This window comes from Bactrocera dorsalis, chromosome 2, assembly GCF_023373825.1.
Source record: "Bactrocera dorsalis isolate Fly_Bdor chromosome 2, ASM2337382v1, whole genome shotgun sequence".
Taxonomy (NCBI): Eukaryota; Metazoa; Arthropoda; class Insecta; order Diptera; family Tephritidae; genus Bactrocera; species Bactrocera dorsalis.
Genome location: NC_064304.1, coordinates 41,527,798 through 41,550,034, shown reverse-complemented (window position 1 = coordinate 41,550,034; position 22,237 = coordinate 41,527,798). Strand labels below are relative to the sequence as shown.

Here is a 22,237-nt window from a genome sequence, read left to right as displayed (position 1 = left end):
TAACGACCAAGATTTCCAAATCGCAAAGGATAGTCTGTTCCTTCGATCCCCTTATTAATGTTCGATTCGCCAAGCGTCAAAGAGGGGTGAATTGAACAAACTACACCTGTGGTGCAATTCTACGCTAACATGTCTTCTGAGGCATGCGCAATTGTGCTACGATTCTTTCTTGGTGAGTGAAATGACGAATCGAACACTGCTTATGTTTAATGTATGTTATGAGATAAGATAATTCTGAGTCACTGTTATTGATATACAATACAATTATGATTCATCAAATCTTTAGTCTGCCCTATTGAATGAAATATATTAGGTTGTGAAAAAAGTCTTGCGGTAGTTTCGCAACTGAAAGGTTTTGCTTCAGTTTAAAATTTAACGTAGGTCAAAGTTGCTTATTCAGTCATTATTCCTTGCGGGAGATCTAGCTGAGAACATACTTGTATATAGTAAATATTTTACTTCGTCAAAGCCCTCCAAAAAATCTATTGAGAGTTAAAACACAGACTTCTGTCATAATTCTACTTTATTCTCATAAAAATATTGTATTTTATAAAAATAAAATAAAAAAGTTTTGGAAATTGCAGTCCTGGTGCCTAAGCCCAAAAGATAGTGTATAAGTATATCAAACAGTATTGCATTAAAAAATCCGATGCGTAGACCAGTAATGTCCACATCTATTATTTTTTAGATGCGACCATGCCAATAAAGCCGCTTAATGGAATTTACAGTATATGACATAAATTTGCCAAAACAATTTTCTCAAAAATATTTAGTTTCGTGATCTGCATACTAATATTTTCCATTACAAAACTTTATAAATTGTATTTCATTTCTGTTTCTAGTTTTTCATGTTCAATATAAATTTGTTAAAACAATGATTAATTTTTGTAGATCTTTTTTTTATATTTTGTAATATCTTGGTTTCTCACTTTATTCACTTATATTAATCAATGTCGAATGTCACCAATCAAGAAAGCTTACTTCTTCTCGGTTACAAGCGGCTTCTGAAAGTCACCGTTAGAGCTTATATTTACAGCTATTATTTTGCAGATTTATATCTCACTCAAACTCAAAGCTAAACAGCAGCTATGACAAAACAAAACAATATGTTATGTTACCGTTATAACAACTCGAACGGGCCAATAACCGAACTTGCGTTTATACTTTTCAACGCGCGCTTTCAAACTGTTTACAAGCCGTGTACAACAGACGGCTTGAACCGAACCAAACTGACTGAACTGAAAGTGAATTTACTTCATGAAAAGCCAAGACGGCATGAGCTCGCAAATTAACGCAGAAGTAGAGTTTAAGACATTTGAAATTGTTACCGTCGCTCAGAGACAAGTGGCGTTGAGCGTGAAACCGCGCTCCTAACTGATTTTTGAGAGCACAAACACGTCTTCGTACCAAACTGAGTTACCGACTTGTGCCGCACGTGTTTAAGCCCGGTTTTATTGTTAGTAAGCCAACGTTCGGTTAAGGAAAAAGCGGCACACGCTAAACTGATATGAATATTAGTAAAGAGCTCTGTTGGTTTGACGCACTCCTGATATTTTCTCTCTCATTTCATTTCATTCATCATTAACTTGATCATTTCGTCTCTCAAATTGTGTGCCTTTGCTCTCTACCTTCAATGGCATTGACGTAGGTCGTGCTGTTTGTTGTCTGTCTGCCGGACGGTGTTGACTTGTCTACTTACCGTTATCTCAGTGAAAAAGCTGTAAATAAGCATGTATTCGGACGCAACATCCGTGCGGGGTGTGCTGGCGCGCGCGCTTTTATTTCCATTTTATTTCAATTTTCACACTTAACTTAATGAAGACATTAACGACTCGGCGCGGCACGGCCCTGCCGCAAGACAGCCGGCAGTAAGCAGCTGGAAACTGCCTGCAGACATCACGGTACTTAGGGGGTACTCGTATAAAGGTACGTGCCATGCATTGTGGTTTATGGAGCGCGTCTCATGACTTTCGTTGCAATTGATTTTTATGTTTGTTGATTTCTTTTTCACTATTTTCGAATCATCCAACACAATGTACTATATGTGTTTTACGCTTTCGGTAATTTCTTTGAGTTTTCGGTTGTCTTGAACTCGTTTGATGTACATCGCTGTATCAGTTTCATAGTTTTTATGTGCTCTTGCTAGTTTGATAATTTATGGTAGAAATTATTTATAAATAAGAGAAGCTCTAGCAAAGAAACTTTCCACTGCTTGCTTCTGTCGCTAGTTATGTCGCTAGTTTAGTAATAAGGATAGATATCGATGCTCTTTAGTGTGAACACAATGTTCAACCACACATCCCTTAATTGTTAAATAAAGAAAACAACCGCAAATATTTTTTGCTTATGTGACCAAAAATCGCTACAAAAGATTGATCAAAGCAGCACGCACTCCTTTGGTATTGACGGTGAGCCAAACATTGTTTCAGACTATCCAAATTTCTGTGGAGTTTTCGACAGATATATACTCCAAATCTGATAACAAACTGTAGTCCATTGGTACATATCAGTCGGACAATCTTCTGCAGCTATAAAACCAATACTTTTGAGCCATTGCTGGTTGGTTTTTGCCTTGTGTACTAAAGCCAAATCTTTTTGGAAAGTCCAATGTTCTCAACCGAAGAGAGTATTATTTAATAGCCTAACCATGTCTTCTAAAACAATCGGCTGGTACATTTTAAACCCAGCTCGAATCCCTTTTTCACACAAGATACACTTCATCATGAACCCGTCCTTACAGGAGACTCCTCACCCAACCATCACAGTACGTGGTTGGTGAAAACATTGAACTGTTGGAATAACTTCGGTTGCGCCTTTGGAAGTATTTGCGTACATTTTGTCGTACAGTGAACATTTTTTCACCTGTAAAAAGGATGACTGTTGACCACATACCACTGAAAAAGCCGCTTACATCTATTATGCATAATTGACTTCAATTGTGTTGTCAGAAGATGATCAGTTGACCGACGGCAGGCTCTCATGTGAAGATCATCTCGAATAATTCTTGACATTTATCTGGTCCACATATCCAAATCCCTTGGCAAAAATTTATGTTTGCTAAGGTAATTTTCGTTTTTTTTCTATTTTGAAGTAAACAAAATTTCTATTGTCACTCGATACTCGTAGAAGAGATTGTGAGAACACGATCAGATTACTAACTGACCACTCTGGTAGCGACACATGCCCGAAGAATAGGGCTGACAGATCGAAAAGACTGCACGAAATGTCTAGAGCCAGGGAAACAATGGCTTGCCGGCATTGGCAAGACTACGCTGAAAGCATATGGGGTCTCTACGGTGTGAGTATGATTCACTGGAGGAGGTTATACCACAGAGTTTGTTAAAATTCGTGCCAAGCGCAGATGACTACTCTTCATGGACCTGTAACTGAAAACTGGTATCACAAAGAATCAAAACTGTTCTACTATGCTTGGCTCATTCGCCTGCTAGATTAACATAACCTTACCTAAGGTAATTTTTTCGAATGTATTCGCGAACAGGTAAAATCCTGGCTGAATTGGTTCGAAGCACCCGAATCCGACTACATATTTCTTTCACTCCCAACGTGGATTGGTTCTTGTAATTTTTATAGCAAAATATGTCTTTCGTCACACAGTTCACAGTCGCCGTGATTACTTCCTTCTCATCTCTGTATTTTTTTTCAACAACCATATCTCTCGAGGTCTCTCAGTAATATTTTTTAAAAAAGTGAAAAAATCTTTCTCAAAAATTATGTCTATGAAGATTATATATGGCGTATCGTACCCTGGTTACAATATGAACTATTACTACCAAACGGTAATGGTAGTTTCAAAGCAAGTGTGACACTGAAGAAGTGTTATTGCATCTCCTGGTGCTGGTTTAATATTCCCAGCGGTTCTTATAAAAACTAAATTTCTACTGTTAATTTCATTGCTGACTTCAGTGTTTCAGTGCCGCCGTCTCATGATACATTTATTGAGAACATGTTCACGACTGTCAAACATGTCTAAATAGATTGTTTAGTCTAACATTATTTGTCCTTCTACTAACACTTTATTATTTTTTGAACTCAAAAGAAATTAGTTTTTTCTTGAAAGACGAAAGGGAATATCAAGAGAAACACATTTTTCTTTCGGTCTTATTCTCTTTGAAAAGCACCGCAGTGAAAATTGCTTTCTAAATGCAAATGGCATTTAAATGGCCTACAGTCGATTATAAGAAGCCAACCCCGTAAGAAAAATTGTGAATGAATTTCATTTGACATTAATCATAAGAACATATCCATTTCTATGTGCCTATCCTACTTCTAAAGTCTCCAGATATACAAAGCAAAGTAGATATTAGGTTAGCCTGAATTTTTGTTCATTTTGTATTTTACGAAATCAACTAATAAGGAACTGATCCGAAGCCTAACAACAATTTAAAGTACATATCACAGTTACTGATACCAAAACAATCGCATCATATCAAAACACATAAATATTTGCTAGTTACCGTCATAAGCCTTGAAACCGATTCTTTTTTTTGTAAAGTTTTATAGGAAATTGCAATGAAAGCTTGGAAATTTCTCACGGGTGCTGTTAAACCAGTAAATAACTTCCTTTCCATGCCTTTGCATAAATCACCACAAAACTACATAGGTTAAATAAGCAATCACTAAGCTCTGTTGCAGAATCTTCGCAAATCACAAACACGGCATGCCCAACGCACCGGTTGAGAGAAAAAAGCCTTTAGAAAATGACTGTTCGTGTCACCACCACATTGCTCAATTACTTCTGTGTGCCTTTTCGATTTATTTCTGCTTCAATAGTGGGCTTGAGAAGCTTTGCGAAAATTGAAAATTCTTTTTCCAATTTGTTTCATTATAGATATTGACTTGTTTTGCCAGAAAAACAGCTACAAAATTTCTGTGCAAACGTTATATACGATAATTTAATAGCTTTTTCGCACAGTGGTTAATTGATCAATTAATGCGAGCAAAGCATAAAGCGCTCATTTGGATCGATTTACCACGAAATAAAAATCTTACTATCTTATTCTTAACTAAATTCAAATCGAGTTGAAACTCGATTGCAACTGTACGGCCATTTAATATATCACCGATAGCTCCTTACAGCATTATAACAAAATATATTTCGGAGTCTATTCTCAGAAAATAGTTTTGGAACCCCATATACACAATATATCTTCGCCTCATAAAATCAGCAGCAATGAATATTCAATGCTGCCCTATGATTTATAAATATTTGACAATTAGTTAATTGATTGATATATAGTAAAAAGAACGATAGATTGTATTGCTTATAAATAGGTTGCCTTTTATATTTGAGGATTAAAGACCAAAAATAAATCATCGAAAATCGCTTTATTGTTTTTCAAAATTTTCTTCATTAAGATTCATATACTTTTGAGTTTAGATCTTATTTAACTGAACTTCAGTTTTTACGTTGCTTGCAATTACAAAAAAAAATGAAATAAAAAATCAATTTTACTCTTATAAAAAATTATTATTATCTTATTGTTTAAAAAATTTCCAATTTCGATTACACATATACAAATATTATTTATCGTCATTAAGAAAATATAAGCTATCATTTTACTAATAACCTTCTATTTTTTATTTTTTTCTTTTCAGGTAGGTGATACATGTGTTTTATACATAAATCGTGGAAACTTCGACACCAAATCGGGTAATCTAAAAATTAAATAAATGAATCTCCCTATGCCGTGGAGAGTCTTACTGTGCTAATAATACGATAATGCTTTCCTTAAAGCACTCATTTAAAAAAATAAGTATTGTGACCATTATGTCTAACGAATGTGACTTATTTTAATAGCTAGCGTTTAGTCGCTATCGAAATCAGGGTAAAATGATATGAAACCTTATGATTCGAAAAAGCGCCATCAAATTCGAAATTTTCTACAATCTTTGACATATCATTGTGGAAAGAAATAAGTTTTGAGATTTTTATTTAAGCAACCCAAACTTGACAACATTACGTAAGTTGCCTTTCGGGATTCGAGAAACAAAAACAAATTTTAATAATCGAAAATCGCTTCATTGTTTTTCAAACTATTCTCCAATCAAGATCTATACAGGTACATGCGTTTGACAAATTGTCGAAGCAATTTGACTACTCTGATTGAGGTGAAGATATCTGCATTTTGAACGCATCAACCACTTCTTCAGGTGTCGAAAAACGTTGACCTCTTCGTTTATCTTTCACGTACGAAATAAAATGAAGTCGTTCGCTGCCAATTTAGAACTTTACTGTACGATGGATTATTCATCGAATCGATGTTTTAAGCGCTTAAAAATCCAGTTGATTCTGGCGAAGTATGAGAGCACGCATTGTCATGGTGAAGAGTGATCCGTTTTCTTGGAAGACTACTGGCAAACTGGTACCAACTGAAACATACATGCAGTCGACTGATATTTGCTTTCGGGCACGTATTAGTAAATCCACATTTCACCATCTGTCACGATTTCATAGACGTGTTTCGAAGCGTCACTTTCGTATATTTTTAACACTTATTTGGGCTAATCGACACAAACCTCTTTTTGAGCGATCGACAAATTGTGTGGACTTCAACGTGAACCAATGTTTTTTACACTCCAATTTTGAATTTTTACTGGTTCCTTTAATGCCCAAGTTGTTTCAATTTCATGATAGGTCACAAGACATTTTGGCAATATTACAGAACAACAACTGATTTGTACGAACTTCACGAAATTGAATTGAAATTGAATTCGCCATACCATCGATAAACACTAGTCCTTGATGGAGTTTCATTGCCAAAAATTAAAATAAGTTGACGGATCACTGTTACTGAGTTAAACTGCAACGAAAGTTGTAAAAAATAATCGCCCAAAAATGTTTGGCCGAGATGAATATTGTAAGTTACTGTAAACAACACAAAAAGCAGTCGTATGTCAAAACGTTTTGAGTATGTATTAGGGTGATTAAAAAAAATTTTTTTTTCGATTGATACTCGGAAAAATAGGTTCCTAGAAATAAAAAAATTTCCTAAAAATCATCAAATTTTAACTGTTAATATCTTTTAAACGGTTGGGTTTACGCAAAAATCATAGGAGACATTTTTTTAGGGCATTCAATTTCCTACAAAATCTAAGGAACAAGATATTTTTTCAAGTAGTTGGAAGAGAGATATAAATTTTTACATCTGATAATAAGAACAAATAGAAAACTGTATGTAGGAGGGCCTTCCCGTTACAATTAAATACTCATATTTGGAGAGGCTTTTTTAGAGGGGTCTAGGAACTTATTTTTCCGAATACCAATCGAAAAAAAAAATTTGAATCACCCTAGTATATATGTATATCATCAAAAATGTCAAACTTTGCAATAAAGTTAGTTACCAGATTGCAACGCTATTGTTGTTAAATTCCGAAATATGAAAGGCAATATTATTATCATTAATGTTCAATTAGGAATCTATTTGGGTATATTATTGGGTTCGATTCGTGATATTTTAACGCTCAAGCTATCTCTGTTTTAGGAAAAATATGGGTATGCCAAAAACAGTTAATGTTTTGTAATGACGGTGAAGACTAAATTTTCATGATCTCTCTTCTAAGTCTAAATCTAGTTTTGTTTTTTATGCCATATTTTTTGTATCGGATATGGAGTTCTACACACCACGGGATTTTGTGATTCAACACGTTTTTCAATTTATTTTTACTTTTAAGTTTTCGTTTCGAATATCACATGAGTCACAAAATTTTTTGATTTTCTCTGCTGGAAGCTTTTTAATACAACTTTTTGAATTTTCTTATAATTTGTATCGAACTAACAACCAGTTTTAACGTTAAAGCATTATTAAACCTCAAGTTACCCAAGGCACCATTAATTAGCAAATATGTATCACAAACATATGCCTTGGCATTTTGAAAATGTATTTAATTGCAGAGTTGCTTAAGCGCTATTTACAATTCAATTATTTCACTAGAGAACTGATCCGAAATCAACCAAAACTGCAGCAAGTATTTGCGATTAATCACTTTTATCACGGTTGGATATAACAGCATGAGATACATTAATTGATAAATTTAACTTTGGTGAAAGGAAACGCACAGTTTGCTATAAATATAGTATGTATATTACAGAAAAAAAATATATAACATATAAAGATTTTTAAGAGATACAGCAGTAATTTAGAGCTATATTTTTAAGATGCAATCATTGCAAAAGATAATTTGCATTTTTCAGCCATACATTTATACAATATATCTTCATAATTATTTGATGGATTCTTATAGATGCTAACGAATTGTTTTTTATACCGTTGGTTAAGATCTCAAAATATAACGAGAACTTAAATCAATGGATACAACTTACATAGGAATAATTTATATCTAAAATACATTTTCTACGAGGGTAGTCCGATAAACAAACATGCCACAAAAAATACAAACATTTTTGAAAAATCTTGTTGATGCCCACTCCTTGTGAACAACCTTGTGATGAACAATCACTTTTTCAAAACGAACGAATTATGTAAGTCCACTCTTACGACTATCCATTGATCTCCGGTTTGTAGTAGTGAATTCATTCTTCGTCAACGGTCACAAAACGATGCAGAAAGTCTTTCGGATTGGGAAACTGCTATGAAATTATTTCATGAAAGTTATTTTTTAATACTGCATACATGGTGTAGGGGATCAAACAGATTTTGAGGGTAGTCTGTTGAATCATTCCGAGCAGTATCCGCTCTTCACCTCATCATAAACTGATAACATTTCTCAAAATTATGGTAAACACTACTTAACCCTCGTCGAGACCAACGGGTCTGGCCAGGCATATTTTGTTTTTAAATGTTATTTAAATATATTTAGAGTGTAGCAAACGACTTGCGCTTCCAGGTAGCTTCCTAGAATTTTATTGTCTATAGAATTCAGAAAAAAAAGTTCAAGGATATCGTATAGAAAAGGACGAAAAAAGGATATTATAATATTACACCTTAGTCGAGACCAATGGTGCTTGGCTAGACCCCATATATTTTGTATGAAAATATATGAACTTTGGTATGTTTCTATCACTTCGAACGGTTGATTTATCTGTTTTCATGTTCGTTACATGTCCAAATTGGTTTTTATGTTTATCTAGGTCAAATACTTTAGCCGCTAGAGCGTTTTAAAGGTTAAGAAAAATGTAATTTTTCTCAAAATGTTACATTTTTTGTGAACGCTATTGCCACGCCCCTGGTAGGGATAGAGGGGAGGTTGAGGGCTTTCTTGAAAGCACCAGGGGTGAACTAACTCGCAAAATGATTTTGGACACCGCCCGCCCGGCTCCATACCCCGCCCCCCCAACTGTAGTGAAACAAAGGGGGGGGACTTGGTGAAAACCCATTTTCGCCTATTGCCACCCCCCCGGTGGGGCCTTGGAAGCGAATTATATATTTCCTGAAAGCTCTTTAAATTACCTAACCGGTGCAATTTATTTGACCTACTTATGTCAAATACTTTAGCCGCTAGAGCGTTTTAAAAGGTTAAGAAAAAATGCATTTTTTCTCAAAATGTTTCATTTTTTGTGAACGTTATTGCCACGCCAAGCGTGAAAAAGGCAGTCAATTTGATTTCAATCAAATCGAGAGGTAAGAAATTTCAAAAATGTATCTATATTGTACATATATGAGCATAAATACAACACGTATTTCCATACAAATGTATGTAAACACATAGGGGCCTAGCCAAGCACCATTGGTCTCGACTAAGTGTATCAGACCGTTGGTCTCGACGAGGGTTAAGGGGGGAGACAGCTGTAGAACTTTCAAAAAATTTAAATTTTTTTTTCGCCTTAATCAATTGAAAAACTATTCAAAAATATAGCCCCGAAGTTTCATTGGTATACTCCGAATATTTTCAAAGAAATGGGCCCCAGAACCACTGCACTTTATGCAGCGGTTGTATATGTACCAAAACTTTGAGGCGTGTTTCCTCGACACTAACTTTTTTATCTGGCCGTCAAAATTGCGAGCGAATTATGTAATCGATTTACCTCAACTAAAGTCTATATTTTTTAGACAATTTTATACTCAAGTGCGTGATAGAGCGCTTTTCCGAGAAAAATGGCATTTTGACAATTGTATAAGTATTTTGATCTTGAAAAACAAGGGTAAAAATGGCAGTTTTTTTAGAAAATCCAGGCCTACATGCTTAATTTTTCGAAATTCTCAAAACCCCTCTACTAAGTATGTACTTGATAAAAGCTTCTTGATTATAAAGAATTTACTTTTTTCATATCAGATAAGAAGCCTAGTCAGGCAGTTGAAGATCGCAAAAAATGTCAATCAACGGAATCGTTGACATTTCCGCAATATCTTTTTTTTTTTTGACATAAAATAATTTTTATTTTGTAGTTCAATAATACCTCTTACTATACATATATGCAAAAATTCATATTTCAGAATTTTTTTTTTTTACTGTGTGTGCACTATACACAAGTCTAGGTCTGAGGGCAAACATGGCGTTAGAGCCGTATCAGAGACATGATTGATACGGAAGCAATTCCTTGCCAAATTTATTCAACTCTTTCATCATTAATTTATTACTATGCCGTCAGCGTCTTCGGTGTTCTCATGACCTGCACGGAATTTAGCAAAGCATCTACGAATGGTTGATTCACTTCACACAGTTCTCAGTTCAGTTCTCAGGCGGCAGCACTTAGGACAACATCATGTCTCTTGTGCCTTGGCAGATAACCAATTTAAGCCTTATCCAGCAACTCTGTAAATATGATAAAATACCTGATTCTTTTCCGTCCCAGCTGCCCGATGTCTCTCAAGTTAGAGCATTGAGAGCCATGGAATTTGTCGCTTCTCACCGGCTGAAGACTGGGCATTGTTCCAGCGTCTCATCATCCTCCGCACATAAGGTGCATACCGCCGAATCTATTTTTCCCAATAATTGAAGGTGAGATCTTGCCCTGTGGTGATCCCTACAATATTGGTAAGCTTCCGTTTGTCTAAAAGTAGAAACTTTTTCGTATATCCACCATTAACCCTATCCTAAACTAACTCGTATGCCCTATGTTGATGGTGTTTCAATACCTGAGGTATTCCTCTAGGGAGCACTGCTTCAAACAACCCTTGCTGCCTTGCTGAACCGCCTAGGGCAGCTTAGGAGATTGTGTCTCCAGCTGTATTGAGCGGGAAAGCTTGTCTGACTTTTCATTTTCTTCTCTGCCTATATGAACCAGATGATATTAACTGTGTTTCCTGCCAAAAGTATACAGTTACATAACTAACGTAGTATGACTTTTTATTGGCACTACGGATGGTCTTAGTTGCCGCGTGGCTAGATTGCTTAGAGCAGAATCCCTCTTGCCACCTTCTGTTATACCCACAATTTCGGCTTGAAAGACAGAACTTTAGTAATTTAGTTTGGAGCTGCATTCCGTGTATGGATTCCTACAGAAATGTTCATGTTCCTGTTTCACCCCTTGATCCGTCAGTGAATATATATGTAGATTTCGCCGCTGGAACTATCGATCACAGAACAATTAGCTCAATCTTCTCTACTGGGGAATGAAAACGATGTGTTTAGTTCCTCGTGGGTCTCCTTGATTCGATGGCATTGCCCACTTAACCCCAGCACATTACTTTCAGATTATCCAAAAAAAAAGTTATCATTTTATTGGCCAACTTAACTTAAATGAACTCAAGTATTAATAGCTAAATTGCGAAGAATTTAAATTTTAGATCTTTCTGAAAAGATATCTAGCGTCTTTTATGATCTTCCAATTTTATTCGTGGAACGGACTTCCAACGGTGGCCATATTTTATTAGCACGTGTGGGTAAATAACGCACATTTCACCAAATCCATTAACCTGCTAAGCGATGATGTTTACAAAGTTCCATTTTTCAACTGCATCCCATCATTTTAAGCTACTCAATTCACACACACGCACACAAAAACACACAGACTAAGTGAGAAGATTGCAGCAATAAAACAACTTTTAATTACTAAATAAACTCGGTACAGCAATTGCGTCAAGCGTGTGTATGCCTGCTATTTATGAAGCTACTCAGTTAACATATCATGCACTGATACTTACCTGTCAACACACATACTTACATACATATGTGCAGACGCACTTTGGTAATGCATACGCCCAATGTAAACAAGACTAATTGCTGGAAAATTCAAAATAATATAATAGCAAATGATGTTTTCGCATAATAATAATGTAGCATGCACTCACACACATACACACACACACATATGCACTTACTGCTTTGTGGTACGGTGAAAAAGCATAAATACCCATTTAAATGCGTGTGAATTTGATTGCACGTGTGCGAGGAATTCAATCCGCACGCAATGCGTTGGCAAATTTTCATTGTCTGTTTGTGTGCATTTGTATGTGTTATGTGCATATGTGTGTGTATATGCCTACTATATGCTAATTTAAGAAATGTGAAATGGCCACAACAAATGAATTACCTTGCCGGCCGTAAGTTGCTCCGCAATGACACACACATACGCATATTTATAAATGTGTATGCATTTGAACTCATATATGCGTGTATATGTGTACCTGGCCGTGCAGTGTTTAAAAATCTAATAATTTGCGAAATAATACAATAATAACGGACACAACACAGAGGCCGGCACACGCATAAAATTTGGCACCTGCCTTACATATGCATATATCAAACAACAATAACAACAACGGCGGCAATTAAAACGGCACATGTCGACGAATAAATTAATTTACTCTACAAAATTCAGACAACAGCAAAATGTATGTGGAGTAACATTAAAATAAAGCCGAATAAAGACAACATACATACATACCTTGCATACACATACATACATATGTATGAGTGTACTTTTATATGTGTCCCCAAATGCATATATGTACATAAGTGTGTGACGTTGTAGGCGGATGTGAAGGCGGATGCAGGCGAATGCTCATTTTTGAACCCACATGCTGGGCTTTAGTCTATATTTTCCCAAACTCACAAACACATATACATACATACACCCACATACACATACATGCATGTGCTTATTGGCATTGTCCACACATTGCATTTGTGAATTGATATTTTTTACAAACTGTCCAAAGTGCTAACGATTTATAGAGCTCATTGAATTGTTGTTGTTGTGCCTGTGCTGCTTTCATAGCTTGTTGGTTGGAAATCCATCACGCTTTGCTGAATCTTTTCTCACTTCTATTTTTATATCTTGCACTTGCATTCATTGATTGACATAGTACAAATGTACTTGCATGTATTATATAAGTATCTCGTAACACTGCACTAGTAAAAGATTTGAGCTATTTCAGATAGAAATGCTAAAATCTGGTCAAAACCTTATGAAATTCGTTTTTAATTCAGCAAGAATTACTTAAAATTAGCACGATGAGTACTTGATTCTGGCTTATATGAAAAATGTATCCATCTGATGAGATATCCCTCCGAAATTGGGTATCTGCTATCGAGTATCTGCCAAACGGCTGAACAGATCGATTAAAAATCTTCTAAGACCTTTTTAGAGATATTTATCAGATAATAATCGAAGAAATTAAATTTTTAATAACAATTTTAATTTAACAATTTTTCACAAGTGTAATTTTTTAGACATGATTTTTATTGACATTTAAAGAATATAAAAAAATTAAAGACATCGACAAATTACATATCATTGCAGTGGAGGCTGCAAAGAAAGCCGAGGAGCGATAGATAGATGTACATATGACAAAGAATTTTATCAATTTTCAAAGAAATCGGTTACTTAAACCTTGAGATAACATATCAACTTGAGAAGATCGTAGATTTCAACCGCCGTAAAAATTACACTCGTGGCCACGCAAAGGTTACCACTCAAAATTTTCAAGTGTTGTGCATATTTGACAACACTTTATAGTGATTCTTTTTGCGATATAGACATTTTTTATTTGGATATAAGTTAATGACATGTTATACAATATTTCAAAAAATTAAAAACAAAACACATTCAGCTATATCTTTCAAAATTATTTGAAAGTTAGTGAGCTTTACAAAATATACTCGAAAAAAAATTGAAAAAATATTCCGAACGAACGAATAAGTCAGAAAAGAATTTAAGAAATTATTGTGGTAAGCTTTGCGTGGCCACTAGTGTACTTTCGAAAAAAACGCATTTAAAGTATCGTCGTCCATAAAACGGCTATAACTTCGGAAATTATTTTAACTTTGAAAACCCCTTCTACGGACATATTTTTGAATATCTTAGCTATCGAATTTTGTTTTTTTAATTCTGTACTTGCATAAGTAGAAATCTTTTCGGAGGTCTGCCTGGAGATCGGCTGCAGGATCCATGAAATCCACAACATTTCAAATCGGTGCTGCAGATTATTAAATGGCATTAAACTAAGACTACTTTCATGTATTTTTAAAATAAAATGCCTCTTCAAAAAAAAAATTAAAGAAAACCCGCTTTTTTCTGACTTGCAAGTGTATATAAAACCCCTTAATACATTACACTGAGAACCTTTTCATTTTTTAAAAATCACTAATTATTTCTTTACACAATGATAAATGTTCTTAGAGTCGCTCGAGCCTTTATTTCCTAGAAGTGTACCTATTACTTACATTTGTGCTTTATTCATGTCTCACATTATAACTAAAAGTGTGTCAGAAAGACAACAGTACCTTTGCATCTGTCTAAAAAGCTGCTTCTGAGTCACCACTTAAAACTCTTTGAATATATTTTAAATAACAATTCTCGCTAAAGTTACCGTATGTAGAGAATTAGTTCAGCGAAAGTTGCATATAAACTGTAAAACAGACAGTACATGCACACAACATGTTCATACGTAAAAACATACATTTGCATTTAAATATGTACAATATGCAAATTCAGAATCGCTTGTTATATGTATACCATAAAGTTATAAATTATTTATTGCCAATACAATTTTCCTATTCATATTGTAATCTTCTACATCCACTTCAAACAATAATTACAAGCAGCACAGCTTTGCTTTGCGGGCAAACTACTCACGCGTGCATACATGCAGACGATACACACACACACATACATACATCCCGACACTGCGCGTTGTTGAGCAGAAGTAAAACATGCTTTTGACATTTCGTCCTTTCACATTTTCTGCCGAATTGGCAGCAGTGCATTCACTTCGATTACTGTAACTCCGCGACTACAGCCAACAACAACAGCGCCGCGTCAACGACAAAGCTAAGCGATCGACCAACAAATCAGCGCGACCACGACCACGATTAAGTGCCGCAAGCGCTTTTTAGCCAACGCAACTGCAATTAAACAGCAGACAGTAGCAACTACTCGCCAACTGTTGGTCTACAACCCTCCCCCACCCGCTTGCCAAATGCCATTTGCAAGCGAATCGTCGCTGTAAAAAGAAACGCGTGGTGAACCGCGCCAAATGGCAGAGGACCGCGCGCTTAGGTTGGCTCTAGCTCGCTGGTTGGCTGGCTGAGGGTCCGGTCAGGTCGAATGGTTTGCGTTTGTTTGGAGTTCGCAGAAAAATTAAATCACTTGTGGATAAACAGAGTAGTGTTCATTTTTATGACGACCATACACACACATACATTTATACGTTTGTAAGCGCATGTTACAGTTACTTGGCTTTTGCAGCAGCGTTTGTTTATTTGCAGCTACAAAGCAGCAGACCGCATGAATTTCATTTTTTATGTTATTTTTTATATAATTCTGCATTTGCTTAGTTTTTAGTGCGCATTTGCTCTGAATTATCGAATGTTACCACACTTACCAACTACCTTCGCGCTAACCGTTTAAATTCAGCATTGTCAAGCATTTAAAAAATCTGTGCTTACTTTGATTATTAAAACAAAAAAACTTAACTTCGGTTGAATACGAATTCAAAAGATTCCATACGAGCACTAGATTTTGGTCGGTTAGTTTGTGTGGCAGTTGTATGCTATATTGACTCGATCTAAACAATTTCTTTGGATATTGCACCGTTGCCTTGGACAATTAATTATTTCAAATTTCTTGAAGACATCTAGTTAAATGGAAGAGTTTTCCGTACAACCACTTAATTCTGATCGTTAGTTGATGGCAGCAATTTAATATAGTGGTGCGATATGGGCGGTTCTGACAAATAAGCATATTTTGGAAGTGAAAACGATGGAAACAAAATTTCAGATCGATATCTCAAACACTGAGGGACTAGTTCGCGTATATGCAGTTAGACGTACAGGCTCATATGGCTGAATCACTCAGCTCGTCATTTCGATATGCATTGGCTCCGACGTTTCCTTCTGACTGTTACGGCAAACTTAATTGCCCTGTTCAAGATATAAAAACTTCTAATTGAACAGCCCCCGTGCTTGAAAAGTTATTAAGTCTACTATATAACTTTTTAGTTTTTCATAAACTTTACGTTTATTTTAGAAGACCATGTTTATCATTAGTTAATAGTTCTTAAGTGGTCTTGGGGTCCGAGAGTTGTAACTCATAGAAAATTATAGCTTCTTGTTTACTTACGAATTGGGTTGTTGTCGTTAGTTTTCTCCATTAATGGTTTCACCTGGTTTTAGAAACCAATACAAGGTGGGTTCCAAAGTAAACAAGACTTTTTAATCTAGCGCCCCCTGGTGGCGATATCTATATGTCGACTGGTGCGTTAGAATCTGCTATCTTTATCGGTTGTCCATTGAGAATTTCAAGACATTTCATCTATTGGAAGTGAAGTTATTGCGTTTTAAGTGTCAGTATGTTTGTGTTATCGGTGCGAAAAAGAGCTTCGAACAAAGAGCCAACATTAAATTTTGTTTTAAAATTGATAAAACTTTTACCGAAACGTTTCAATTTGGTGAAACAAGTTTATGGCGATGATTGCCTATTCCGTAGAAGAGTGCACGAGTGGTTTCAACATTTCCAAAGTGGTCGTGAGGACATAAATGACGATCAACATGTAGGCCAATCAAAATCCGTGATCATCGGAAATTCCAACGAATCTGCGCGTGAATTGATTAAAAATCAGCCGAAATCATCATGGAAATTGATTTATCTCATTTTAACTGAACATTTGGGCTTACGAAAGGTGTGTGCACGGTTTGCTCCGCACAAATTTACTGATGACCAAAAATTGCTCAGAATTCAACATTCAATCGAAGCTTGTGACCGATTATTTGACCAAAACTCACATTTTAACCATTAATCACTCCCCGTATTCACCTGATATGGCACCGTGCGACTTCTTCCTTTTTGGAAAAATGCATTTGATCATGAAAGGAAAGCGTCATGCAGACGTAGAGGCCATTCAAAAGGCTTGTACCGGCATACTGGCGATCATACCGGCCAGCGAGTTAAAACACTCGTTCGACATGCTTTTGAACCGTGCAAAAAGCTGTATTGAAGCAGAAGAAGACTATTTTGAATAAAATAAACCGATTTTGCCAAGAAATCCATTTGTTCTGTTTTTTTTTTTTTAAGTTCTGTTCACTTTGGAAAGCAACTTGCATAAATACAGAACATTACCGAACGGCTCGGAGAGGTCCACACCGATCCTGACAGAGCTTTTGGTATTGTTCGAGGTCAGTTTACACAGCGGTATTAGTTTTGCGGCGATACCAAATTCAGACATAGCGGTATAAAGGCACCTCCTTGTACTGCTAAAAGTAGCTTTGAAATCGACGAACCGGTGGAGTGTGTCGATCCTCTTTTCACGGGGTGTTTCAAGATTTGGGTCATGGTGAATACACTGATAAAATCTAATCATGCTCCTTATTAGTTCTTCGTCGCCGTATTTGAATAGCTCGACCGAGAATCCATCGACCCTCGCCGCTTTGTTGTTCTTCAAGCGGGTAATTGCCATCTCCTGGTGTTATACTTTTAGTGCTATTCAGCAGGTCTCGAGCCCTCCATAATTTTGGAATGTTCTAGGCATCAGCCATTAGATCACTTCTGATGGCTGATTGCTTCTCCGGTCTTGAAACCTTCTGCCAGTCGCCGCATCTTTTCGTAGAAGTTTCGACCATTTCCCCTGTCTGCCAGCTTCCCAAGGTCTACGTACTCACTCTATTTTTGTCTGCAAATGCGTCTCGCTTCCCTCTACAACTCTTGGTATCTTGCACTTGTTGTGGCCGGTTGTCACGTTGCGTAATAGGCAGTCTGCTTTCTCTCCACTACGAAACGGCACTCCTCATCGTGTCAGCTGTTCTTTTGCGTTTTCCGAAAACTAATGATTTCCGTTCCACAGTTCCCTTATACCGATTTGCTGATGAGTGCTCTCAAAGAGCCGACGTGCTAGTCGAGTAGAAAATCGTTCGGCTGCCTGTTGTGATTGCAGCTTATTGACGTCAAAGCTTCTTTTGTTTGTTGATGTGCGTTTTTTACTGCTCAAAGTTGAGTGTATGATAGTGGTCCGAGCCCTTGTGTTAGGACCTCGGAGCGCACGTACATCTAAAACACTGGAGATGGGTTTTCCGTCTATCACAACATGATCGATCTATGTATGTCTGAATTGGCCTTTCCGCACGGAGACAGTCAGATAGCTTGATGAATTTTCTTTTGCTGGAATCTAGAACTACAGATAATCATATGTCAGCCCCCGGCGAAGTCGATCAGCCTCGGGATAATATAATAATTTCCGTTATTTTAATGGACTATGTGCTGAACATACATATCCCTCAGTGTTAGAGTTATCTTATTAAAATTGCATGTATATTCTCTGGAGGATGCTTTAATTTAATTAAATGTAAATGAAGTCAGGGTCTTTTTCCTCTAGTCCCAGTATACTAAAAATTGTGATTTCCGCCCTTCCAGTGTATTATAATCGGTTCAGAATCAATTTGAATTGAACTTGTAGGCAACGTTGCCCCTTCCTAAAGAAAATATTATCATTGTTTGTATATTTAATTCAGGGACCGTAACTCTTATGACTTTTATCGAAAAAATCAAAAAATAAGAGTTATTTTTGATTTTTATATATTTAGATCAAAAATAAAAATTATTTTTGATTTTTATATATTTAGATTTTTTTTTAGATCAAAAATAAAAGTTATTTTTGATTTTTATATTTTTAAATCAATAATAAAAATCAATTCAAAATTTTTATTTATTTATTTTTTGCTGTTATTATAACCGTACATCTTAGTTTTACTTTAAAGCTTAACAGAAATTACGAAACATATTATGCCACAAATTTTGAATTTATTTTTATTATTGATTTAAAAATATAAAAATCAAAAATAATTCTTATTTTTTGATCTAAAAAAATAAAAATCAAAAATAACTTTTATTTTTGATCTAAAAAAATAAAAATCAAAAATAACTTTTATTTTTGATCTAAAAAAATAGAAATCAAAAATAACTTTTATTTTATTTTATTTATATTAACTTTTATTTTTGATCTAAATATATAAAAATCTAAATTTAAAAATCATACAATATTTCGCATATAGTTCACCTAAAAATCATGATGGTGTAAACAAAACTTTTCTACGATGTTCCTTTACGTATGATTTTTTTTATTAACAATTGTAAAATAACTCTTATTTCCGGTCCCTGATTTAATTACAAAATATTTTAAGCGCTTTGTTTTCTCTTTTCGGAGTTCGTTAAAAAATACAAAAAAAAATCGTTCACGTTCCTTAACGAAGCTACAAGTAGCATTTTGCGTTCTTTTTAGACGAGTAATAACATGGATCGTTATGGAATTCGTTCCAGCATTTTTGTAAAATTAAAGCAGCCATTCAACATAATTTGCATCTTTACTGCAACAAATATTGTATGAAATTTATAAGACAAATGTGGACAAGACGGAAGTCGTTCATGCGATTGTCTTATGCTGTAATTGCACTAAAATGATAACTCATAAGTATTTCGTCAAATCGACGTGCAATCAAGCGTTGTATTGTCAATAGCACCCGAAACCCACTAACGTTCCAGTCCACTACCACTACCAGCGCACTAAAGTTAATGTTGCTACTGGCTTTCGATTGTGGAACCGTTAATAAACCACTTTCGGCCAGCTGATTGCCGCTGTCACTAATGCCACTGATCCTCGCAACGGCGTACACTTGGCAGCACATCTAACGCGATTCACCACCAAAGGCTGCCAGACTGGCTTAGAGTGGGGTGCAAGTAGCGCCGCCGCAATCTGGATTTAATCTTTCCAGCTGTGAATTTGTTTCAAGTTGCTCTACAACTGGTTCATGTTTGCTGTTGGCACCTGACAGCGAGTACGCGCTGTTGCTGTAAACTCTTCGCTTGCGGCATGCAACATCGAAACATTAAATAACAACAATAATAAGGAAAAAATCTCGTTTTTTCATTGAAATTGCGGTGTCGGCGCTCCTTGTATTTTCTGTAACCAGTGTAATTTGCTATTGTTGTTGGTAGTTCAACACCGTTAAACTGCCGGCCTTATCGCCAATCATCAATAGCCTTGCGGTTGCAGTGAAAGTTGCTGCTCGATATATTTTTACATGCGTATGTAACTATGAGCAAGCAGTTGCGAGCAAAATAATAGCAGTTTCGTAAATGGCATATCATCTAGCATTGTAATGGTCATACAATATTTTTTTATCGGCTGCTCTTAGGGCAAGTAGAGACAATCGATGGCAGCCAATTTCAAGGTAAATTAAACTATCCTTGTGAAGTATATTGATACATTGTATGTACAGGGTGCGTTCCAAAGTAAATCAATTGATTTTTCCGAAAAAACTATTTGTTCTGATTTTTTTTAAGTCCTGTTTACTGTGGGAAGCAACTTGTATATTTCCGAAAATAGTATGTATTAGCCCACACTATTGGAAGATACTCAAAGGGTTTCCAAAATTTTAGTTATGATTTAGTTTTTATTTCTTCCATAATTTGAATTTTAGAGGAGTCTTAGATGATTTTTAATTTATATGGTCCAAATGAATAAATATAAAAGTATTGACTAAAAACTATATGTTTCCATTAGGTCTATCTAGGCTTTAGGATTTATGTATAGTACAATTCATCTTTCAGATGGTATGAAGACGCCCAAGTTTTAACAATTTTCCCATCACTGCTACCCTTTCCAGACGGTCGCACTCTCTGTAGTAAATTTACTTTGTGGCCTAGTTAAAGCATTTTACATGTTTTATATATTTTTTTCTTTTCGATTAATAAATTATGTGCTCCTAGCATTGACCCGATATTTCCCATTAGCAAGACCAACCTCCTGAGTGTGAAAACTATACGAAATTTTATCTGAGTATTCTAATGAATATAATCTACGGCACTAGTTTAGAATTGCTCACAACTGTAGAAATATACGCTTACGTAGTTTCTTTATTTACTTTAAGTATGTACTTTTTTATTTTATTTTATTAAACCCATATACATGGGTACTAGATATCATATTCACAAACTACAAAAGTACTTGTAGGACAAGTTCTCTGTAATGTATTAAAATAAATCCTCTATATACGCTTATGTGATTTAGATCGACTCCCGAAATTCGTAAATAATTATCAATATTGATCGTTTAATCTAATTAGGAAATCATTTAATACAAAATTGCGTGCAATTGGCAACTAATCGTGACTCTCACCCAATTTACTTTTCAAAGGAAGTTTGGTGAAATTCATTGTTATAGTAGTGCGTTTATCCAGTTAAAAGATTAAGGTGATAAAAACACTATGTGTATAAATTTTTGAATGTGCTGTTGTTAACTCGGCTATAATCGCCACATAATCTCAATTAAGTATCTTTATTCCCGATAAGAAATTGTGTATTTGATGCATTATATAAGGTTTAAAAAATATTACCTGGATATCAAGCATTACATTTACAGTTGCACTTCCATAACTCGAAGTTCTCCACAACTCGAACTCTTGAATTGGCAATTGGGTTTAGAAGTCAAATTTCATACAAATTTCCTTTCATAAACCGAACTAATCGGAGCCTGCTTCTAGTGACAGCTACATCTTCTCAGCACACATCTTCTTCTTTACTGGCGTAGACACCACTTACGCGATTATAGCCGAGTCAACAACAGCAGGCTGATTGTTGGTTTTCATTGGGGGTGTTTTTTTACGTGGCGGTCCCAAACCCAACGCACAACCCTATGTAGGGGATATTTCACCTTCTCACTTTAGCTCGCCTTCAAACGGATGTTCTTAGGCTACCCCGAGGATTCTTGGTCAAAGACCGGAAGTCGTGAGCTGCTTGAGTCATATGTAAAAGAATCGTTTCTGGCCACTCCCAAGTGAATGGCGATCAGAGAACTTTCCTCACTTACGTGAACTTCTACACATGACT

The 22,237-nt window shown here is 35.6% G+C and overlaps 2 protein-coding genes across 8 annotated transcripts in view; one reads left to right on the top strand and one right to left on the bottom strand.

The window, feature by feature from the left end:
- Positions 1 to 1,267, bottom strand: part of LOC105231434 (ataxin-2 homolog) — an 83,884-nt gene extending 82,617 nt beyond the window's left edge. For 2 of the 7 annotated variants that reach the window (XM_049447803.1, XM_049447804.1), the window contains exon 1: positions 1,119 to 1,266. The gene's annotated coding sequence lies outside the window, so the exon portion shown is untranslated. Of the gene's footprint in view, positions 1 to 981; positions 1,091 to 1,118 lie in introns of those variants that run through there. The other 5 variants (XM_049447798.1, XM_049447802.1, XM_049447801.1 and 2 more) reach the window with 5 other exon arrangements.
- Positions 1 to 22,237, top strand: part of LOC105221907 (RING finger protein 17) — a gene marked incomplete at its 3' end in the record, with an annotated part of 207,404 nt that overhangs the window by 94,911 nt on the left and 90,256 nt on the right.